Raw genomic sequence first — 23,077 nt, 5'->3', positions numbered from 1 at the left:
TATCTAGTATTTAAATAAAATTTGGAATCATAATTTGAAAACCAATAAGCAGGAATACAATTGGCCATGTTTAGCATTACTGCCTAACTTTTACACAGTGAAACTTAAACCAGACTGTCTTAAAATGTATCAAATTTATCATAGTGGTTCATACTGCTTAATAAACTTGGTGCATCTTTAGAATGCCTAATCTATGGCTCAATTAAGCAATTGTATTTTTTAAGCTATTTTTCTCACGTTACCATCACACTGCTCCAAAGCACAAAATTGCACAAAAATTAGCAACATTTCAAAGAGTCACAAATTTTGAATTAGTTGTAAACATCTGGCTAACTAAATCCACACAGACATCGTTAAGCCAACTCAAAAAATGATAAGGACTGAAACAACAAGCGTAAAATTAACATAAAATTCTATTAATTTGGCATAAAAATAAAAGTGTCTAAATACTAAACTTTTAACCCCCTCTCCCCCCAAAAAGTGTAAAAGGAATCAATAATTGGAGCTAAAAGGTTTATACCACTTATTAGTTGGCTAAGTTTGGACCAGAAATTTGCACAAAAAATTTGGCTCAGTTTTTGGCACAGGAAGTTGTGTATTAAGCAACATCCTTTATAGCAAACCCATGTCCACCTTGTAAAAAAAAAAAAGGTGCAGAAATTGTCTAAAACACATAAATACAGTAAAGGTCATATAAGACAAAAAAATTTGGGCACAAATTGAGCCAGAATTGTGGGTTATTTATTTTTACTAAATTTCCCCCAATGAGTTATTAAGGCCATTGCAGATGTATTGTCAAATCGGATTAAAAAATATTGTATTATTATTGTCTGGAGGATTTCTAGTTTGTTCAGTGAAATAATTCATGAAACACCTGATATTCTGCAGGAGTTGTCTGAAAACTTTCGTTTAGAGCACTGACTGCAACTTATAATTCATGGCTTTAACAACTAATGTCTTGTTATCTTGCCAAAGTAAAAAGACATTAAAACATGATATTGGATTTCAACTCAAGCAATGGCGTTTTCTTGGAAGTACAGTTGTGCTTATACAAAAGGTTTTTTTCTTAAATTGTACTTTCACCAAATGTAGTAAGAAATGGCAGACAACCACCTTCCTTGTTATCAGGCTTATCCTGGGAATTCTTATCATCTCACAGGTCAGTGTGCTGTGCTGGACTCGAGGACCCAATTTTAATGTTAAAGTGACCCTTGTAGTATTTGCATCCACCGCTGTGCTTTCCGGCTGGCCGGCGCTCACAGTCAGTGGCGAGAAGCACAGCGCCGGGGACAGACAGCGGAAGGTAAGTATGTAGTGTTTGTTTTTTTTACTTTTACGATGGTAACCAGGGTAAACATCGGGTTACTAAGCGCGGCCCTGCGCTTAGTAACCCGATGTTTACCCTGGTTACCAGTGAAGACATCGCTGAATCGGCGTCACACACGCCGATTCAGCGATGTCTGCAGGGAGTCCAGCGACGAAATAAAGTCCTGGACTTTCTGCAGCGACCAACGACATCACAGCAGGATCCTGATCGCTGCTGCGTGTCAAACTGAACGATATCGCTAGCCAGGACGCTGCAACGTCACGGATCGCTAGCGATATCATTCAGTGTGACGGTACCTTTAAACAGTATGAATGGTAAAGTGAAGCACAATGGTGCAGATAACAACACTTTGGTAGCAAGTGTATCAGGAAGTCCTAACACTGCAGCTCCTGCTGCAAACTCAATAGCGGCTGCAACGGCGGGCACAGTCCCTTTTCCAGGATGGTACTGTAGTCTTTGATCCTTCTTCTGGAGACAGTGGTAAGTCTCCGGTACCTTCCACTGCCCCTTGTCCATATACTGATGTGGCTAACAAAAGCACGGGCCACAGTCCTGTGCAAGCCCAACATGGCTCTTTAATTATCTTAACTGGGGTAGTTAGGTAACAAGGGTCAGGACAACTATTCTCTGTGGAGCGCCCCCAAGGGCAAGGGGTACTCGGTACTGGGTCCTTCGGTTCTCAAGGGGGATGTCACGGTGGCTGACCCAGTCCATGGCCCTCGGGATATCCTTGGTTAAAGGGAAAGGTCTTTAAAGGGGAAATGTTCGTGACGCAACCTGTGACATTCGGTCAGGGTGACCAACGCTGCTTTAAGGGGTCCGCTGGGGTGATGTTATGGCAGCTAGATGGTATACCTTCCCACAGGTCAAGTGTGTCCCCAGGGCTTCCCAGTGGTGTAGATGGTGGATCCAGAGCACCAGATCACAGGGCAGGCAGAGTCCGGCCGGTTTGGAGAAAAAACCAGAGTCCTCTTATCCAGGTGGAAATCAGTAGCCTTCCTCTAGCGCCTTGGTGTTGTAGTACCTTGCTGCTAAGACCCGTTACGAACCCCCAATGTTGGATTGGGCGGGCTACAAGACGTGTATCCTGACCAGGAATTCTGCCACGCCAACAGCTTTTTCTTCAGGTCCTGAAAAACAGAACAATTCTCACAACAAGATTAGCAACAGTCTCTGTTGGAGGCAGTCTCTGTAAAAGCCTCCATTGTAAAACCAGAATGAAGCACCCTTAAGAAGGTGCAAACTATTTACAAGACAGTTTGTGAATCATTCACCGTCCATGATTCGAGTGTTCTTTAAATGGAACGTAACTTGTGCAAACTGAGGATCCCATTTAACATGGGACACCTTTAATAAATAACCCGGGATGGGTTTAGAGCAGCAAAAAGAAAGTTTAAGAACTATTTACAGTCAGTTCCAGTTTTGTGGGTCTTACTGCAGTTATGGAGGTAGCACTGGTGGAGGTAGCCCTTTAGGATACTGGCGGCTACCAGGTGCTACATATGGGGCTCCCTCACTCCAGATGGGGGTCTGAGTGCCCACTGAGTTCTGTTCTGGAGTAACCTTGGCGCAGGTTACAGTTGGAGTTGGTTCTGTAGTTACCGCAGTTTCTGTGGTGGTAACAGTACACACTGTGGTCCTTGTAAAGGTGCAGGTAGGGGTGACAGTAGTGGTGGTAGTAGTGGCAGCTGTTTTGGCACAAGGTGGCGCTGTTGCCACAGGAGAAGGCATCACTGATGTTTTAGAGCTGTGTTTCATAGGGTCTGTGCGCTTGTGGACATTCAGAGCAAACCATCCCTTTTCACCAAGGTGCCAGGTGTATGTGACAATATCTCCTCGATACAGGTCCCTATCCGGGTGTCCTTCCCAGAGATGAGATTCCACATCCCTCCTATTCATGAATATTTCTGCGTACAATCCCTGCTTCTTTATGAAACCCCATCCTCCTTGGAGGTTGAAGGTGACCACTGTGCCCTGCTTACGCGGAGCCTGGATAGCAGTATTGTCCTTGCGGGCCTGGGCTTTGACCTGTAGATCCTGCTTGTCAAAGGCTCTGCGCTGGGCCGGGTGTCTTTCCTCCTTCTCTTCCCACTTGCGGGCAAGCTGGGACTGATAGTCCTCCCAACTTAGAACTTCTACAGTCTCTCCTTTCTGCTTTGCGGTCCCAGGGAACCCCATGAGGTCCGGGCCTGGGTTGACCCCTTGGTACACAGTTCATTCTGCATATAGCTCGCCCGGCAGGGTGGTGGGCACAATTGGGGCCTTCATAAGTTGCTCCATTCCCATGGCCTCATCCCAAGGCTCAAGATGTTGGAGCCAGCTGGTAACATGGGGAGGTGGCACTGCTACTGGGCCTATCAGTAGTCCCTCGGTTACCGGGGCAGGGTCGGCGTCCTTACCTGCCGCCTTGGTGTCTTCGGTGCCGGTCAGTTCCATTGGTGGCGGAGTCTGCAGCGGTGCTGGCAGTGGCTCTGGAGGGGATGCCGCAGGCGATGATGGAAGTGGAGCTGGGAGCGGTGCTGATTGGTCTTCCGCGGGTGCCATCCAACATGTGGCCTTAGCGCTCAGCCGCATCTGCAGGAGCTGGTCTGTTAACTCCTCCACACCGGCCTGCAGGAAGTCAGGGCCAATGGGTGATGCCTGGCCAGGGTCTCTCCAGATGGGTGGGGGAGTCCTCTGCTTTCACCCCACACTCTGGTTCTGGGCGGCTGGCCATGGCGTTGTCCTCATGGACGGCCCCTTCCTGGTCTTTTTCCCGCTCTCTTCTCCGGGGGCGGTTTCTTTTTCTTTGTCTCCGCCCAACATTGAGGATGAGGAAGCGGATCTCGGCTGCTGAAGGACACATCCTCAAAGTACAGAGATATGGGTGGCCATTATTTTTCACGTTCTCAGTTCACGCCAACGATGGCACACCCTTCTTCTCCTGTGCTCCTCGTGGCACTGTAATGGCGGCAGTTTTGGCGGGAATTTTTGGCGATCTTTTGCAATGCACAGTCCTTTAATAAATCACAGTTCAAGCACAATTCTGGCACAGTGTCTAGGGGCACATGACACGATTTTCAGGCTTAAGTAGATCCTGTTCATGACGCCAAAAGCTTTGGAGCACCCCCAAGGGCAAGGGGTAATTGGTACCGGGTCCTTCAGTTCTCAAGGGGGATGTCACGGTGGCTGACCCGGTCCGTGACCCTTGGGACGTCCGTGGTTAAAGGGAAAGGTCTTTAAAAGGGAAATGTTCGTGATGCCACCTGTGGTATTCAGTCAGGGTGACCGAAGCTGCTTTAAGGGGTCTGCTGGGGTGTTGTTATGGTAGCTAGATGGTATACCTTCCCACAGGTGAAGTGTGTCCCCAGGGCTTCCCAGTGTGTAGATGGTGGATGGTGTGAGGCGCAGCCAAGAATGAGGACACAAGGTTGCAGTCTCTTTACCTTTTACTGAAGGCTTCGGCATCCACAGTCCAGAGCACCAGATCACAGGACAGGCAGAGTCCGGCCGGTTTGGAGGCAAATCCAGAGTCCCCTTATCCAGGTGGAAATCAGTAGCCTTCCTCTACCGCCTTGGTGTGGTAGTACCTTACTTCTAAGCCTCTCATAAGGTCCTCACAGATGTTGTAGATGTTATCAATGTTATCTCTCTCTCTGTCCCCCAGATGGATAGGACAAACCTGTATGACCGGTGGTTTGAGGCGTTTTACAGGAACTCTACCATGCCCCGGCCTCTCGTGGGTGCCACCTTGCCTCCTGGGGATAGGGGCGGATCAGTAACTTGCAATTAGCTGTCCTGCTGGTTTCTGGAGCAAGGCATAAAAGACTGTTGCTCCCTCGGTGTTCTGGCTACTAGGATCCTGCGCCTCAGAAGAAGGCAGCCTGTGCAGGGCAGAAGTCCTTCTGGTATCCACTCCTTTGCTATGACTTCTCACTCTCTACAATACAATTCTCTTTTCGTGTCCTTTCTTAGGAACTGCGGCACTTAGGGCAGGCGCAGCTCCATAACCCTCTGTCTCGGCCTCTGACAGGCTCCCATCCCTGTCAGGGACCAACTACCTGAGCGAATCTCAGCCAGCAACTGCCTAACTTCCTCTCCAGGCCACCAGTTTTACCAAAGTGTGAAGAGTGCCCTAATAAATAGGAGCATAGCTCCCCCTGGTGTACTGGAGTATGAAATGTGTTGTATGTTTGTGGTACCTGGTAAAGAGATCTCCTTTACTGCCTCCAAACGTAACATCACTCCCCCCTAGAGGAGAATGATATTACTGCTACGACCAGGATCCTGGGGCGCTGCATCTGCCCATGTCAGGGTGCAAGTTTCATTCTTGTGTGGGGCTCTCATGGGGCAGTGCATGTGCAATACTCACCGTCACGCAGTGAACGGCAAATGGTTCTCCCTGGTGATTACTGGACACACACCTCATGTCCCACTCTCCCTGGTCTCCGCTGTTGGCGGCTGGCGACGCTGATCTGCTTGTCACTGGTGCTCCCGGCTGGAGCCCTACTCTCTGTGACTGCTGCAACACCCGGCTCTGCTCTGCTCTGTGTACCCTGCTCTGTTCTGCACTGCTCAGCTCTGCACAGCTCAGCTCTGCACGGCTCTGTTCTGCATGGCTCTGCTCTGCATGGCTCTCGCTCTCTGGGTTGCTGCTGAGTACACTACTCCCTTCAATGCAGCAGTCCCCATCTTTCAGGCCTGCTGCAGCACTATCTGGAGGGGGAAACTGAGCACGCTCCTCACTGCTCTGCGCTGGCCCACACTGCCCTGCATCACATGCTTTTTCCCTCTTTTCTTCTGCCACTTCTGACAGCAGGATGCCCCTCCTTTTTAGTGCCTCCCTCAGGCAACAGGGAAGGTCCGCCTCACTCAGGCTTCCCTGGAACAGTGGATGCAGCCTCTCTAGTTCCAGACCCAGCACGCAGGTACTCACTGCCTCGTCGAACCCCTTACATTCCCCCTCTCTTTTAGCTAGCCATTCCACGGGCGAGAACTCTTCGTACTCCACTACGCTCTTCTGAGGGCTAATAGATGCCCACAATTTTCGCAACCACTCCTGCCTCTCTGGCTCCAGCTTCTGCCAATAAGGCTCGTCACTGGTACTCCAAACTTTGGGTAGAGAGGCAGATAACGGGAGGTCATGCAGGTTCCATGGAGCAGCAATCTCAGGAGTCTGTTCCTCTTCTGAGTCAACATATGGCGGATTGGGAGATTCCCCCTCTACATCATCCATAGCTGCCAGAGGCAATGTCTCAGGACCTTCTTTCTCTTCACAGTCGACTACTTCTTGAAGGGTACCTCAGGGGCATCTTGCAATTCTTCCAATGGATTAGGGTCCCTGGAGCTGGTGGGTGGCGCACTTTCCACTTCAGAGAATGAGATTGGTGACTCTTCTTTCTCATAAACGTCAACTGTAGGAGCGGGCACCTCAGGAACACTTGTCACCTTCTCTCCTCTATCAGGAGCTTGTGATAGGCAAGGTAGCGATTTACTCCAGTGGACCACTCGGGCAGGCATCCCTTCTTCTTCTTCGAGTTTAATCTCACAGACGGGACCTACGGATCCAGGTTGGAGTTCCACCAGGCTCACTTCCACGCGCCTGGACAGTGCAGACTTCTCACCGTGGATAGTCAACACTTTCTCCATCTCTTCTCGGCATCCGTCGTCATTAGGGTTGAGCGAAACGGGTCGGCAATTTTCAGAAGTCGCCGACTTTTAGCAAAGTCGGGTTTCATGAAACCCGACCCGACCTCTGTGTGGGGTCGGCCATGAAGTCGGCGATCTTCTGAATCTGGAATCGGAATTCCAATACCGATTCCCGATATGTTTAAGATATCGGGAATTGGTATCGGAATTCAGATTTAAGTGTAAAATAAAGAATTAAAATAAAAAATATCGCCATACTTACCCTCTGACGCGCCCTGGTACTAACCGGGAACCTTCCTTCCTTAGAATCAGCCTTCCAGGACCTTGCGGTGACGTCGCGGTGACGTCGCGGCTTGTGATTGGTCGCGCGGCCGCCCATGTGACCGCTCACGCGACCAATCACAAGCCGCGACGTCACCGCGACGTCACCGAAGGTCCTTGAAGGGCTGATTCTTAGGAAGGAAGGCTGCCGGAAAGAAGCAGGGCGCGTCCGAGGGTGAGTATATACCTAATAGGAATATACTCACCCTCGGACGCGCCCTGCTTCTTTCCGGCAGCCTTCCTTCCTAAGAATCAGCCCTTCCAGGACCTTCGGATACCAAGGCCTGAAGGAGAGTTTCCGCTCCTTCAGACCCTGGGAACCATTGGAAACCCAATGCACTGCATTGGGTTTCGAGTTTCGGCCGACCCCGACCCCGACTTTTTTATAGGATCGGCCGATTTCACTCGACCCGACTTTTGAAAAAGTCGGGTTTTGTGAAACCCGACCCGATCCTATAAAAGTAAAGGTCGCTCAACCCTAGTCGTCATCGCTCTGTCTGGCTCTAGGTGCGGATCTTCTCCTCTCACCATTCCATTTCTCCCAGGGGTGGCATTCTCTCAAATTATCAGTACCTTTGAAGGGTGAGCGGTTCTCCGCCATCATCGGTCTCGGGTAGGGCAATTTCTGGACAGGTGTCCTACTCTTCCACATGTCCAGCACTCACTTCTGCACGTGTCTGGTGGGCGCTTCCTTCTGGATTGTCGGACTCTGCAGGAAGCATATCCCATCTGTGAATGCTCTTCACTCCATGACCCGGAAGCAAATTTCGGGGCGACTGCTTGGGTACTGCTGATGCTGCGCACCTCTTCTCTAACTCCTTGTATCCTTCACTATGAATTACTTCGGGGTATGATGTAGGACTCCAAAACGGCAGCAAGAGCTTCCTTCAGGCTTACCATATTTTTTCCATTCCCCGTCATAAGTCGCAGGACCACTTCGGCTTTTCCTTGTTCGGGGTGGATACCTCGCAGCTCCGGACCATCCCTATCGAGGATGCAATCCCCTGCTCCTGCTCGCCTATGCATATACACTGCTCAAAAAAATAAAGGGAACACTAAAATCCCACATCATAGATATCACTGAATGAAATATTCCAGTTGTAAATAATTATTCATTACATAGTGGAATGTGTTGAGAACAATAAAACCTAAAAATGATCAACGTAAATCACAACTAATATCCCACAGAGGTCTGGAATTGGAATTATGCTCAAAATCAAAGTGGAAAATGAGGTTACAGGCTGATCCAACTTCAGTGGAAATGCCTCAAGACAAGGAAATGATGCTCAATAGTGTGTGTGGCCTCCACGTACCTGTATGATCTCCCTACAAGGCCTGGGCTTGCTCCTGATGAGGTGGCAGATGGTCTCCTGAGGGATCTCCTCCCAGACCTGGACTAAAGCATCCGCCAACTCCTGGACAGTCTGTGGTGCAATGTGATGTTGGTGCGTGGAGCGAGACATGATGTCCCAGAGGTGCTCAATCAGATTCACGTCTGGGGAATGGGTGGGCCAGTCCATAGCTTCAATGCCTTCATCTTGCAGGAACTGCTGACACACTGCAGCCACATGAGGTCTAGCATTGTCCTGCATTAAGAGGAACCCAGGGCCAAATGCACCAGCATATGGTCTCACAAGGTGTCTGAGGATCTCATCTCGGTACCTAATGGCAGTCAGAATACCTCTGGCGAGCACATGGAGGGCTGTGCGGCCCTCCAAAGAAATGCAACCCCACACCATTACTGACCCACTGCCAAACCGGTCATGCTGAAGGAAGTTGCAGGCAGCAGATTGCTCTCCATGGCATCTCCAGACACTGTCACGTCTGTCACATGTGCTCAGTGTGAACCTGCTTTCACCTGTGAAGAGCACAGGGCGCCAGTGGTGAATTTGCCAATCCTGCTGTTCTGTGGCAAATGCCAAGCTCCCTCATGGTGTTGGGCTGTGAGCACAACCCCCATCTGTGGAAGTCGGGCACTCAGACCATCTTCATGAAGTCGGTTTCTAATTATTTGTGCAGACACATGCACATTTGTGGCCTGCTGGAGGTCATTTTGCAGGGCTCTGGCAGTGCTCCTCCTGTTCCTTCTTGCACAAAGGCTGAGGTAGCGGTCCTGCTACTGCGTTGTTACCCTCCTATTGCCCACTCCACATCTCTTGGTGTACTGGCCTGTCTCCTAGTAGTTCCTCCAGCCTCTGGACACTACACTGACAGACACAGCAAACTGTCAGTATTCTGGGTTTTCCAAGTCACCTTGTGAATGATCTTGCCCTTTGTTAAGATGGAGTTTACTGTTTTTGTGTGCCCTACTTGCTGTTCGTTTGCTTTAAACCCAGCTCAGATGTCGGCTTCCTTGCTGGAGTATTCTGCTTCCGGTTCCTTCCAGTTCAGCTGCTTTGTTTTCAATGTGCCCCTACCCATGGCTCTGAACATTCTCTGAGTATGTAAGCTACACTTCCTGTGTTATCATTAGTCTGTAGACTTTGGAACTTAACCCTAGGTTCACTCCTCCTGGTAAGAACTGTGTTTCTGAACTGTGTGTTGTTACTTTATCCTGCATTCACTCTCTCCGGTGAGAGCTGTTGGATCCATCACCAGAATAATACTTAATGTGAACCGGTTTCTGGACTTACTAGTGTTCACGCCGCATCTGGGATCAACTTGTGAACTATTTTTTGGACTTACCAGTGTTCGCGCCACACCTGGGGATTAACCTGTGAACTTGTTTCTGGACTTCCCTGTGTTTACTACATACCTGAATTTGACTCTTACTGCACCACCAGTGTTTGAACTGTGCCACGTCACCAGTGTGTCACACTCACCTTGATCACATTTGTTGAGGACTCTGTCTTAAGAACTATGCCAAATTGCTGTATAGGTTTCAGGGACTTGTTTCATTGTGGGTCACTACGGGTTATCAGTATATTGTTTTGGGAGTTATTGCGGTTGTACAAATACACTATTTGCACTGAAGAAACCCTTCTCTGTCTGTTTATTGCCCCACGCTACCAAAATCCTCGAATTCCTACAATAGTATTATACAAACCTTCTTGCTACAGCTCGCATTCATGTGACATCCTGGATGAGCTGCACTACATGAGCCACTTGTGGGGTTTGTAGAGTCTGTTTCATGCTACCTAGAGTGTGAAAGCACAACCAACATTCAAAAGTGAACAACCGTCAGCCAGAAAGCATTGGTACTGAGATATGGTCTGTGGTCCCCACCTGCAGAACCACTCCTTTATTGAGTGTGTCTTGATAATTGCCAATAATTTCCATTTGTTGTGTATTTCATTTGCACAACAGCATGTGAAATTCATTGTCAAACAGTGTTGCATCCTAAGTGGACAATTTGATTTCACAGAATTTTTGATTTACTTGGAGTTATATTCTGTTGTTTTTAAATGTTCCCTTTATTTTTTTTGAGCAGTGTGTGTATATACATATATATATATATACATATATATATATATATAGTCATTTTTCACATTTTAAAAATTGCAAAAAGGAACATGGGTCCATACCAAATTTTGAGCTCCCTAGTAGATTTGTGTGCTCAGATAGCTTTGTCAAAGCTTTCAAACCTTAATTAACCTGTTAGGGTTATGCCTTGTTCACTATCATTGTTCGGAAAGGCCAGGTGTTGCAAATTTCCCAGCTTTATAAAAGCCCGCCCTCTTCCAACATTATGCCAAAAACCAAGAGCTATGGGTTCTTCTAAACAGCTGTCTAGCACTCCAAAAATTTAAAATGGTGAAGGCCCACAAAACCCGAGAAGGCTATCAGAAGATAGCAAAGCATTTTTAAGTTGCCCTTTCTTCAGTTCGAAATGTAATTAAGAAATGACAACAGGAGCAGTCGAGGTAAAGATAAGTCTGGAAAATATGCTCATAGGATTGCTGGAGACACAAATTTGAACCCCTACTTGACAGCAAAAGACCTTCAGAAAGATTTAGCAGACTCTGGAGTTGTGGTAAATTGTACCATTGTTCAGAGACACCTGCATAAATATGGCCTTCAGGGAAGAGTCATCAGAAGAAAACCTCTCCTGCATCCTCACCATAAAATACAACTTCAGAAATATGCAAAAGAATATCTAAACAAGCCTGATGCATTTTGGAAACAAGTCCTCTGGACCGATGAGGTTAAAATAGAACTTTTTCGCTACAATGATCAAAAGTATACAGTATGTGGAGAAAAAAGGGCACGGAATTTCAGGAAAAGAACATCTCTGCAAATATTAAGCATGCTCGGGGGTCAATCATGCTTTGCAGTTGTTTGGCAGCCAATGGCATGGTGAATATTTCACGGATAGAAGGAATAATGGATTCAATGAAATTTCAGCAAATTCTTGGTGCTAAAATAATAATAATAATAATAATAAAATAGAACTCTTTGGCCACAATGATCTTGGGGAGCTCGCCACCTACTTGTAGTGGCTGCCACAGGGTACTACACATCTGCCTCCTATTGATTTAAATAGTAGGTGGAAGTGTTTAGTACCCTGTGGCAGCCACTACAAATAAACAGCCATCTCCGCAGACATTAATTCAGTAATTGATTTTTTTAAGCCATTTTCTCACATTAGCCTCAAACGGCATCAAAGCACAAAATTGCACAAAAATTTAGAAAGATATCGAAGAGTCACAAATGATGAATTAGGTCTGAAAAATTAAATCCTCACAGACATTGTTGAGCAAAGCCAAAAAATCATTAACTGGAGCCAAAAGGTTTACACCACTGGCAGTTAACAGGAACAGTAGAGGTCAAGATAAGATCTAGAAGAGCTGCTCCTAAGGTTGCTTCAGAGGCAAATCAGAACCTCCGTTTTACTGTAAAAGACCTTCAGAAAGATTTAGGGGACTCTAGAGTTGTGGTACATTGTCCTACTGTTCAGAGACACCTGCATAAACATGGCCTTCATCTCAAGAGTCATCAGAAGAAACCTCTCCTGCATCCTCATTATAAAATTCTGCTTCAGAAGTAAGCAAAAGAACATCTAAACAAGCCTGATGCATTTTGGTAACAAGTCCTGTGGACCAATGAGGGTAAAATAGAATTAATTCGCCATAATCATCAAAGTTATATGTGGAGAAAATAGGGCACATCATTTCAGGAAAAGAACATCTCAGCAACTATTAAGCATGGGGTTGGGCCAATCATGTCTTGGAGGCAGCCAACGAATATTCATGGGTAGAGGGAAGAATGGATTCAATTAAATTTCAGCAAATTCTTGATGCTAATTTACACCATCTGTAAAAAAGTTGAAGTTGAAAAGAAGATGGCTACTACAAATGAATAATCATCCTAAACACACATAAAATCCACAGTAGACTACCTCAAAAGATGCAAGCTGAAGGTTTTACCATGGCCGTCACAGTTCCCTGATGTGAACATCATTGAAAATCTGTGGCTTGATGACCCAAGAATCTCATAGAACTGGAAGAATTTTCCAAGGAAGAATTGATGGAAATCTCTCAAACACGAATTGAAAGACTGACCACAAGGAGTGTTTACGAGCTGTGATACTTTCAAAAGGGGGTGCTACTAGGTACTAACCATGCAGGGTGCCCAAACTTTTGCATTTGACCATTTTCCTTTTTGCAATTCTTAAAATGTAAAAGATAAAAAAAATAGTTTTTGCTGAAAATACAAAGGAAATGTGTCATCTTTAACTCTAGCCATTTTAGAGATCATTTCACCTTCAACTGTCTTAACTGTTCACAATAACAGTAATTTTGACCAATGCAATGGTGCCCAAACTTTTACATACCACTGTACATACTACATACGTGCACATACACATTACTTATGCATATACAAATGACACACACATATATATAGTAAAGACATACAATATGTACAAATTATGCACAAAGGTACACATTACACCTGCAGCGGGTAGAATAAGTATTAAAAATGTGAAGAATTTTCTAAGTAAATATATTTCTAGAGGTGCTATTGACATTAAATTCTCATCAGATGTTGGCAACAACCCATCAATCCACACAGGCAAAGAAATCAAATTATAGTTGTCCATAAAATAAGTCATGTGTAATAATGAGAAATGATGCAGGGAAAAACTATTGAACACATGAAGAAAGAGAGGTGCTAAAAGCCATGGAAAGTCACTACACCAGCTGACATCTATCAGTAATTAGAAAGCAATCCTGCCACTTACTGAAAATTAATGTCAGCTGGTTCAACTGACGGCCTATAAAAAGGCCCAAGGGGTAATGATTCTCCTTGTGCAGATTGACATGTCAAGCCTGATATGCCAAGATGAGGACACTTTGAAGCTGCAATGCTCCTCTGCGAAATATGCAAATTTTCTTTCAGAGAGAAAGAGCACTAGAACTCTAGTGCCACCTATAGGAAGTAGCAATCCTAAAAGTCAATATAGACTTTCTAACAAGCCTTGTCACATGACTTAGGGTACCGTCACACAGTGCCATTTTGATCGCTACGATGGTACGATTCGTGACGTTCCAGCGATATCCATACGATATCGCTGTGTCTGACACGCAGCAGCGATCAGGGATCCTGCTGAGAATCGTACGTCGTAGCAGATCGTTTGGAACATTCTTTCGTCGCTGGATCTCCCGCTGGCATCGCTAGATCGGTGTGTGTGACACCGATCTAGCGATGTGTTCGCTTGTAACCAGGGTAAACATCGGGTTACTAAGTGCAGGACCGCGCTTAGTAACCCGATGTTTACCCTGGTTACCAGCGTAAATGTAAAAAAAAAAAACACTACATACTTACATTCCGGTGTCCGTCAGGTCCCTTGCCGTCTGCTTCCCGCACTGTGACTGCCGGCCGTAAAGTGAAAGCAGAGCACAGCGGTGACGTCACCGCTGTGCTGTGCTTTCACTTTACGGCCGGCAGTCAGTGAGTGCGGGAAGCAGACGGCAAGGGACAGACACCGGAATGTAAGTATGTAGTGTTTGGGTTTTTTTACGCTGGTAACCAGGGTAAACATCGGGTTACTAAGCGCGGTCCTGCGCTTAGTAACCCGTTGTTTACCCTGGTTACCCTGGGACCTCAGCATCGTTGGTCGCTGGAGAGCTGTCTGTGTGACAGCTCTCTAGCGACCACACTACGACTTACCAACGATCACGGCCAGGTCGTATCGCTGGTCGTGATCGTTGGTAAATCGTATAGTGTGACGGTACCCTTAGGATAAAATCCAAAACCAAAATCTCAATTTGGTTAAACACAAGAAACATTATATTGGGAAATAATAGTGAGCTGTCTCAAGACATTGTCAACCTTATTGTTGCAAAATATATTGATGGCATTGGTTACAGAAGAATTTCTAAACTGCTGAAGGTTCTAGTTAGTACTTTTAGGGCCATAATCCAGAAGTAGAAAGAACCACAATCCGGCCATGACTAGGTGCTCCCCACAAGATTTTAGACAGAGTATTGAAAAGAATTATCAGAAGAGTTGTTCAAGAGCCAAAAACCACGTATTGAGAGCTACAGAAAGACCTAGAATCAGCAGGTACATTTGTTTCAAAGAAAACTATAAATAATGCACTCAACCTCCATGTATGTATGCTCACCATGCAAGACTCCATTGCGGAACAAAAAACATGTTCAAGCACATTTAAAGTTTGATTAACAACATTTAGACAAGCCTGTGAAATACTGCGAGAATATATTTATATTCTGTATTTAATGGTGAGGTGACTTGTTCACTACTTATTTCACCAGCTGTATACACATATTAAACAAGTGGAATAGTCTCTTGTAAATCCAGAAAAAAAACTACCAAAAACACAGATTTGTGATGTTTATTTTAAAAAGTAAAATAAATGTGATTACTCATTGTTCTGCATCATTATTTTTTAGTAACTGTTTGGTCAACAATCTCTGACTTTTATTATTCAGCTTTTTCAATTCCTGGAAAGAATAAGAATACTGTTTAGATCTTTAAGCATTCTTTTACACATTACAGTGCAGCCTGAGGCTCACTGCTAGAGTTTCTGTTTTTCAGGTTATGGGGTCCTCCTGAGTTTGAACCCCGAGTAGCACTTGCTAGAAGAAAATTAATTAAATATTTGAAAGCAGCTTGCGAGCACATTTAGATGTGGAGAGGAGCCACGTAAACACAGAGGTATGATGAACACAATTCTGGGTGTGTGTTTGTAGCTGAATCAGCTGCTTATGACACATTGGACCATGACATAAACGCTGGGTCCCTGTATAACCAACTCAGTGCAAGTAAAAAAAATCAGACATGTGCACAGCCCATATGATAACATGGAGACGAGTGCATCCAATTTTTACGGTCATCTGCACAAGCCCTAATTGAGAGCTTGCTATGTTAGTATCCAATTTAAGCACTTCTATGTGGGCAGCCTCACAAACCTTTCTCCTCTCCTGATAGCTTGGTACAATATAGCAATTAAAGATGAAGGGGTCTTAAGGGATTTAGAAAACATCTTGGCAAAAAGAAAGAAATGTATTAAAATAATAAAATATTAATTTGTAGTATGTGGCGGTATGCAGAGGTAGAATATACTAACACCGTCTCTTTAAATCTTCGGTTGGTTTATTGTTATGCGGCATAAACCAACAAGAACGGGAAAAAAACACAGCCTTTCGGCTAAATCGAAAAACAACAAAAGAAGCCAGTGGAGGTCTGTGGAACTTTTCTGAATGAGAGGAGCAGAAATGGAAGCAGATAGTCCCAGTCTCGACAGCTCTTTTCAATGACCTTCTCGAGCATCGCCTTCAAAGTCTTATTGAAGCACTCCACCAGGCCGTCTGTCTGTGGATGGTAAACTGAGGTTCGCAGCTGGGCAATCTGAAGGACCTTACACAACTTCCTCATTACCTTGCTCATGAAAGGGGTTCCCTGGCCTGTCAAGATGTCCTTCCGCAGACCCATCTGTGCAAAAATATGAACAAGTTCTTGATACTCTTGGCCGAGGGGTTTCTTAATGGTACTGCTTCAGGGTACCGGGTTGCATAGTACATGACCAATAAGATGTACTGGTGCCCTCGTGCAGATTTAACTAGATGATCCACTAGATCCATGGCAATCCTCTCAAATGACACCTCTATCACAGGTAACAAAAGTAGGTGAATTCGGAAGTGAGTAGAGGGAGCGGTTTTCTGGCAGGTGGGGCAGGACCTACAATAATTTAGGATCTTCCGGTAACACCCCGGCCAATAGAACCTCTGCATTATTCTCTCCTGCTTTTTCTCCACCCCCATATGTCCCCCCAAAACATGCAAATGGGCTATGTCTAAAAACCTTCCGTCGGTAGGGACCTGGAAATAACAGCTGTTCCACTATCTCCCCTCCCCTCAGAGTGGTCACCTGATACAGTAACTTTCTATTAACTGCAAAGTGTGGATACCTGGTGTCAGCCCACGGCTTTTGAGCAACACCATCTATCACAGACGAATATTTGAATGCCCCTTTTAGGCTAAGATCCAGCATTTGAATAGAGCCAAAATTTTTCCCAAAAACCCCCAGATCAAGAACCTCGGTCTCACTGACCACCATCTCATTCTCATCACCCGCTAGAACTTACAAGGGGAACTCCTCCACCTCTGGCTGTGACGGTGATTGATCAGAGTTGAGTTGGCTTCCGTCTGAGTCACTTAGCAACCCCGCCTTTCCCAAGTCACAAAACAGGCTGAAGTCCAACCCGATTATCACAGGGTGTAGCAAGTCTCTCACAACCCCGACCTCATGGGACTCAGTGCCACAGTTTGTTTTTATATACAATCTGGGAACGGACTAGTACTTGGCATTACTGTGACTGTGGATACAACGGACGCCCATGTGTTTCCCTGGGATCAACTGGTGGGGGAGCATGGCCCTTATCAGGGTCACCAAACTCCCTGAGTCCAATAGTACTCACACCAGAACCTCATTTATGGCCTTGGGACATGACTGCGGTCCATCTCCGGGCTGATGGTCCATTTTGGAAGCGGGATAAGCAAAATACGAGCAGTGCCTGTTTAGGCTGCAATGCATCTGCTCAGAAGACAAAGGACAATAGGCTGCTATGTGTCCAGAAACCGTGACACCACCAGCAGATCAAATCTTTGCCAACAGTCTTTTGCAAGCCCTCAATGGATCCTTGGGGCCTCGAATTTCCTACAGTGGTGGCTCTGCTACCCTTCTGTGTACTGGGTACCCCAGTATGGAGGTACACCACCCAATGGCTTTCTTACTGACCTCTCTACCACCTGGTACCTTTCTACTAGGCCAACCAGGTAATTTGCATTCCGGGGATTTCCCTGGGCAACCCATGTCTGTACCTACCTTGGAAGGTAGTGGATAAATCTCTCCATTACAACCCGCTCCACCATCTGGGCTGGGGTGGAGGACTTCATCTGCAATCATTTCTGCACCAGATGAAGCAAGTTGAACATTTGGAAGCAAGGAGGTTTATCTCCACAATACGGCCAGTGATGAACCCTTTGCACTTGGACAAACATAGTAACCCCTGAGCGTGCCAGTATCTCAGTTTTAAGATTGACATATTCCCGGGCATCTTGTAAAGCCAGGTCATAATAAGTTTTCTGGGGCTTGCCAGTTAGATAGGGGGCCAGCACCTCTGCCCACTGGTCTGGTGACTCTCTCTCTTGCTCCGCTACCCACTCAAAAGCAGTCAGAAATGCCTCTACATCATCCCCAGGGGTCATTTTCTGCATCACCCATCTTACCGCCTTCCAGATGTGCATGTCGCCACCCGGACTTGTGGAATGGGCTTCCAGTCTCCCACAAACCGCCTTGGCAAGGAACTCAATCTGCTGCTGCTGTTGTCTGTACTGGTCCTGATGCAGTTGCTGCTGCTGTTGCATCTGCTGGATAAGCAACTTACTCGTCTCTTGATGTGCCAGCTGTTGTTGCTGCTGAGCATTCACCAAATGTTTAATCAGGTCCTCCATCTTGTCTGTCGCCTCCTGGCTTATGGCCACCTTTAACCAGGACATGCGGTTTGTCCACTGCTGCTACTCATGTTCCCGGAACATTGCCTGCATTCAAACCACCACTTGTGGTAGTTGAACTGACTTGGCGGTATACAGAGGTAGAAAATAGGAACACTGTCTCTTTAAATCTTTGGCTGGTTTATTGTTTTGCAGCATAAACCAACAAGAAGGGAAAATAAACACAGCCTTTCTGGGTAAAACAGAAAACAAAAAAAACAAAACACTGCAGCACAGTCCATACGTATGCGGGTGACATCCCCGCTCTGGAGCAATACAGGTGCAGACTCTCTTCAGGACACCAAACCACGGGAGAATCCTCTCTCCAGTCTAGCTGAACCAGACTGCAACGTGTAGTATGCTGGGGGAAAACACTCTGGTTTCATATCACTAACGCAATTAAGCGCAGTAACACGTCTCCCCTCTATTATTGGCAAAAGAGGTTGCACTGGCAGGTCACTGAGGCAACAGGTTACAGCTAACTATTGAGGTGTATCGACAAGGAAGGGGATGAGCAATGAGGAGCACAATGAAAAGCAAAGTGTCTGTGCCTTTCTCTTTCAAACTACAGTGCTGCTGCTGCTTTCTAATTAAAGGGGTGGTTCAAAGTTAAAAGTTATTTTCATCCCAAATCTTTATTTAGTGCCATAATTTAAACTTTTTTCTAATATAATCGAATAAAAAATTCAGCAACCTTCCCTATCTACACTATCTAACTGCTTTTTCCTTTCTGATGACCGTGTGTTTGAAAATTCCATGATGGGATGCTTAAACAAAGCGTTATCAGGGGCAGAGGCTGTGGTCACTGCCTCAGTCCTTGCACCCTGCCTGAAATGAATAGTCATCAAGAAGGAAATTCAAAAAATAGTATAGTTAGGGAAGAATGGTCATTTTTAGTTCAATTTTATTAGAAAATACTGCAGTTTAGATTATGGCACTAAATAGATAGGGATTTAGAAGGAAAAATACTTGAACCTGTCAGCAGGATTTTGCTTATTAACCTACAGACATTGTCAGGTTGGCGCCATAATGATGATTAAAATGATAAATGGGTTGATGAAATCCATCTTGTGATTGTTGTTTAATCTTTATTTGTAGTTTTCAGTTAACGAGATTCTCGTGCTTCGGCTCATCCTGTGGGCAGGGATTTATGTGGTGCTCTGCTTACATATTCATCTGTATGGGCTTATGACAGGTCACTGATCCTTCAGTGACTTGGCCCCTACTTTACATACTGCATATCATATTGTGTAGTTACAAAGAAAATTAATATTCATCAAAATGGCATTATATTATTTATATACGGGGGAAATTCATGCCACTTTAGTGGTGTCTGCTCCTAGTTTTTGGAAATGTTTGGACTCCAAGTTGGGTCTCCTTCATGTGTGTTGCCTGTAGCACTAGGGCTCACAGACTGGCAGACCTGCACTTATTTCAGTTAACTACCTGTGTTACTATCCTTAAATTTTTCTAACAATAGTAGTCTACAAAGCTGATATTTGTGCCACCTGAGTGTGGTAGAGCAGAAAAGCAGTTTGAGCTGTTGAGTGAGGTATCCCAAAAAATGCAAATATGAGTCACCATCTATATAAGACTATAGGAAAAAATATATATATAGTCTTATATAGATGGTGACTCATATTTGCATTTTTTCATTTTTCATATTGTAATTGTTTAGGGATTTCATTTATTGATGTACATATTATGATTATATATTGTCTTTTTTTCTTTTATAGACATAATCCGGTGGATCCTCACTGACTTTCGGTATATTATTCTCCCCCAGGTTTGTGGGTACTGTCTCCTGGCCTTTTTTCTTTGTCCCTGTATTTATGGCTGATTCTTGCTCCCTCCCCTTAGTGGTGTAGACGACTATACCTTTATCTTCCCCCTCCTTTTCTTTTCCTTTCGTTTCCAATTCTATTTTAGTTTGAGCGCTGTTGCCCCACTTCCGTCCAGCCTTTGATCATTGCGCATGCGCATTTTCGGCTAGTCGGCGCGTGCGCTGTAGCTTGATTGGGATTCTTTTCCCTTCTTCCGGATTTTCCCCTTCCGGTTTGCGCGCGACGTTCTCGTCATATATAGACGTCGGTCTTCAGTAGGGACGCACACCTTTCACACGGCGGCTGTATCCAGGATCCCACGCTCCATATTTATGAGGTAACATTATTCCCGCACGCTACAGGGCTGTCTTTAGCTTATACTTGTTGCTCTTTCACTAAGGTCTTACTTTTCGATACTTTTTATTGTCTTTCAGTTTTCCTCCTTATACCACCATACAGGTAATTTGGTGTACTCTCTTACTTTATAGGATCCCACTCGGATGTATCATGCTGACCAGGGTCAGTTTTGATCGTAGAGGGTTATATCATTTATCTACTCTGCTTGATTATACCGCTAGTGAGGTTGCCATCTATCTATATTGAATTTTGCACATGACGTAATGGTACATAGTTTGGACCTATTATTTATATATATATGGACTGTCTGCTGTAAGATTGTCTTAGACCAGCACATTTAATAATGATATGTTATGTATCTGCTTTTTGACTTATAATTATGTTGTTTATATTAATTTTCTGTTATTGTACTTTATAGATCTTTGCCTTGATAAAGGCCAGTTGTGGCCGAAACGTTGGCTTTTTTTGACTGTATGTCTGGTCTTCAATAAACAAACCAATGATTTCTTCAGAATTATTGACTTTTCTGATGTCCTCGGATTGATCTTTTTGATATAAATATCTGTGGTTAGTTAGAGCACCTCACTTCTCTTATTTTCCCATCACGCCTCTCATTTTCCCAATCACATCTTTCATTTTCCCCCTCACATCTCTCATTTTCTCCCTCACTTCTCTCATTCCCCCTTAACACTTGTCATTTCGACCTCATATCTCATTTTCTCCCTCACTCCTCTCATTCCCCCCAACCCTATGTACCTGCTGTGTGTCATCTCCCCTGTATATAGTATATACCTGTATGTCTTCTCCTCCTATACATAGTATATACCTGTGTCATCTCCTTCTATATATAGTATATACCTGTATGTCATCTCCTCCTGTATATAGTATATACCTGTGTGTCATCTCCCTTGTATATAGTATATATCTGTGTGTCATCTCCTCCTGTATATAGTATATACCTGTATGTTGTCTTCTATATATAGCATATACCTGTATGTCATCTCCTCCTGTATATAGTATATACCTGTAGGTCATCTGCTCCTGTATATAGTATATACCTGTGTATCATCTCCTCCTGTATATAGTATATACCTGTATGTCATCTCCTCCTGTATATAGTATGTACCTGTATGTCATCTCCTCCTCTATATAGTATATACCCGTGTGTCATCTCTCCTGTATATAGTATATATCTGTGTGTCATCTCCTCCTGTATATAGTATATACCTGTGTCATCTCCTGTATTAGACCTCGTTCACACGTTATTTGCTCAGTATTTTTACCTCAGTATTTGTAAGATAAATTGGCAGCCTGATAAATCCCCAGCCAACAGGAAGCCCTCCCCCTGGCAGTATATATTAGCTCACACATACACATAATAGACAGGTCATGTGACTGACAGCTGCCGTATTTCCTATATGGTACATTTGTTGCTCTTGTAGTTTGTCTGCTTATTAATCAGATTTTTTTTTTTGAAGGATAATACCAGACTTGTGTGTGTTTTAGGGCAAGTTTCGTTTGTCAAGTTGTGTGTTGAGTTGCGTGTGGCGACATGTGTTGTGGATTCTGTTTTTGGGCTCCCTCTGGTGGTTACAGATGGTACTGGGTGACTTGTGTTCTCTGCGGTCTCTGGTGTCCACCTGTTCTATCAGGATAACATAGTTAGTAAGGCCGAAAAAAGACATTTGTCCATCCAGTTCAGCCTATATTCCATCATAATAAATACCCAGATCTACGTCCTTCTACAGAACCTAATAATTGTATGATACAATATTGTTCTGCTCCAGGAAGACATCCAGGCCTCTCTTGAACCCCTCGACTGAGTTCGCCATCACCACCTCCTCAGGCAAGCAATTCCAGATTCTCACTGCCCTAACAGTAAAGAATCCTCTTCTATGTTGGTGGAAAAACCTTCTCTCCTCCAGACGCAAAGAATGCCCCCTTGTGCCCGTCACCTTCCTTGGTATAAACAGATCCTCAGCGAGATATTTGTATTGTCCCCTTATATACTTATACATGGTTATTAGATCGCCCCTCAGTCGTCTTTTTTCTAGACTAAATAATCCTAATTTCGCTAATCTATCTGGGTATTGTAGTTCTCCCATCCCCTTTATTAATTTTGTTGCCCTCCTTTGTACTCTCTCTAGTTCCATTATATCCTTCCTGAGCACCGGTGCCCAAAACTGGACACAGTACTCCATGTGCGGTCTAACTAGGGATTTGTACAGAGGCAGTATAATGCTCTCATCATGTGTATCCAGACCTCTTTTAATGCACCCCATGATCCTGTTTGCCTTGGCAGCTGCTGCCTGGCACTGGCTGCTCCAGGTAAGTTTATCATTAACTAGGATCCCCAAGTCCTTCTCCCTGTCAGATTTACCCAGTGGTTTCCCGTTCAGTGTGTAATGGTGATATTGATTCCCTCTTCCCATGTGTATAACCTTACATTTATCATTGTTAAACCTCATCTGCCACCTTTCAGCCCAAGTTTCCAACTTATCCAGATCCATCTGTAGCATAATACTATCTTCTCTTGTATTAACTGCTTTACATAGTTTTGTATCATCTGCAAATATCGATATTTTACTGTGTAAACCTTCTACCAGATCATTAATGAATATGTTGAAGAGAACAGGTCCCAATACTGACCCCTGCGGTACCCC

The sequence above is a fragment of the Ranitomeya imitator genome, chromosome 6 (genome assembly GCF_032444005.1).
Source record: "Ranitomeya imitator isolate aRanImi1 chromosome 6, aRanImi1.pri, whole genome shotgun sequence".
NCBI classification, from domain to species: domain Eukaryota; kingdom Metazoa; phylum Chordata; class Amphibia; order Anura; family Dendrobatidae; genus Ranitomeya; species Ranitomeya imitator.
This window is presented reverse-complemented; position numbering follows the sequence as displayed.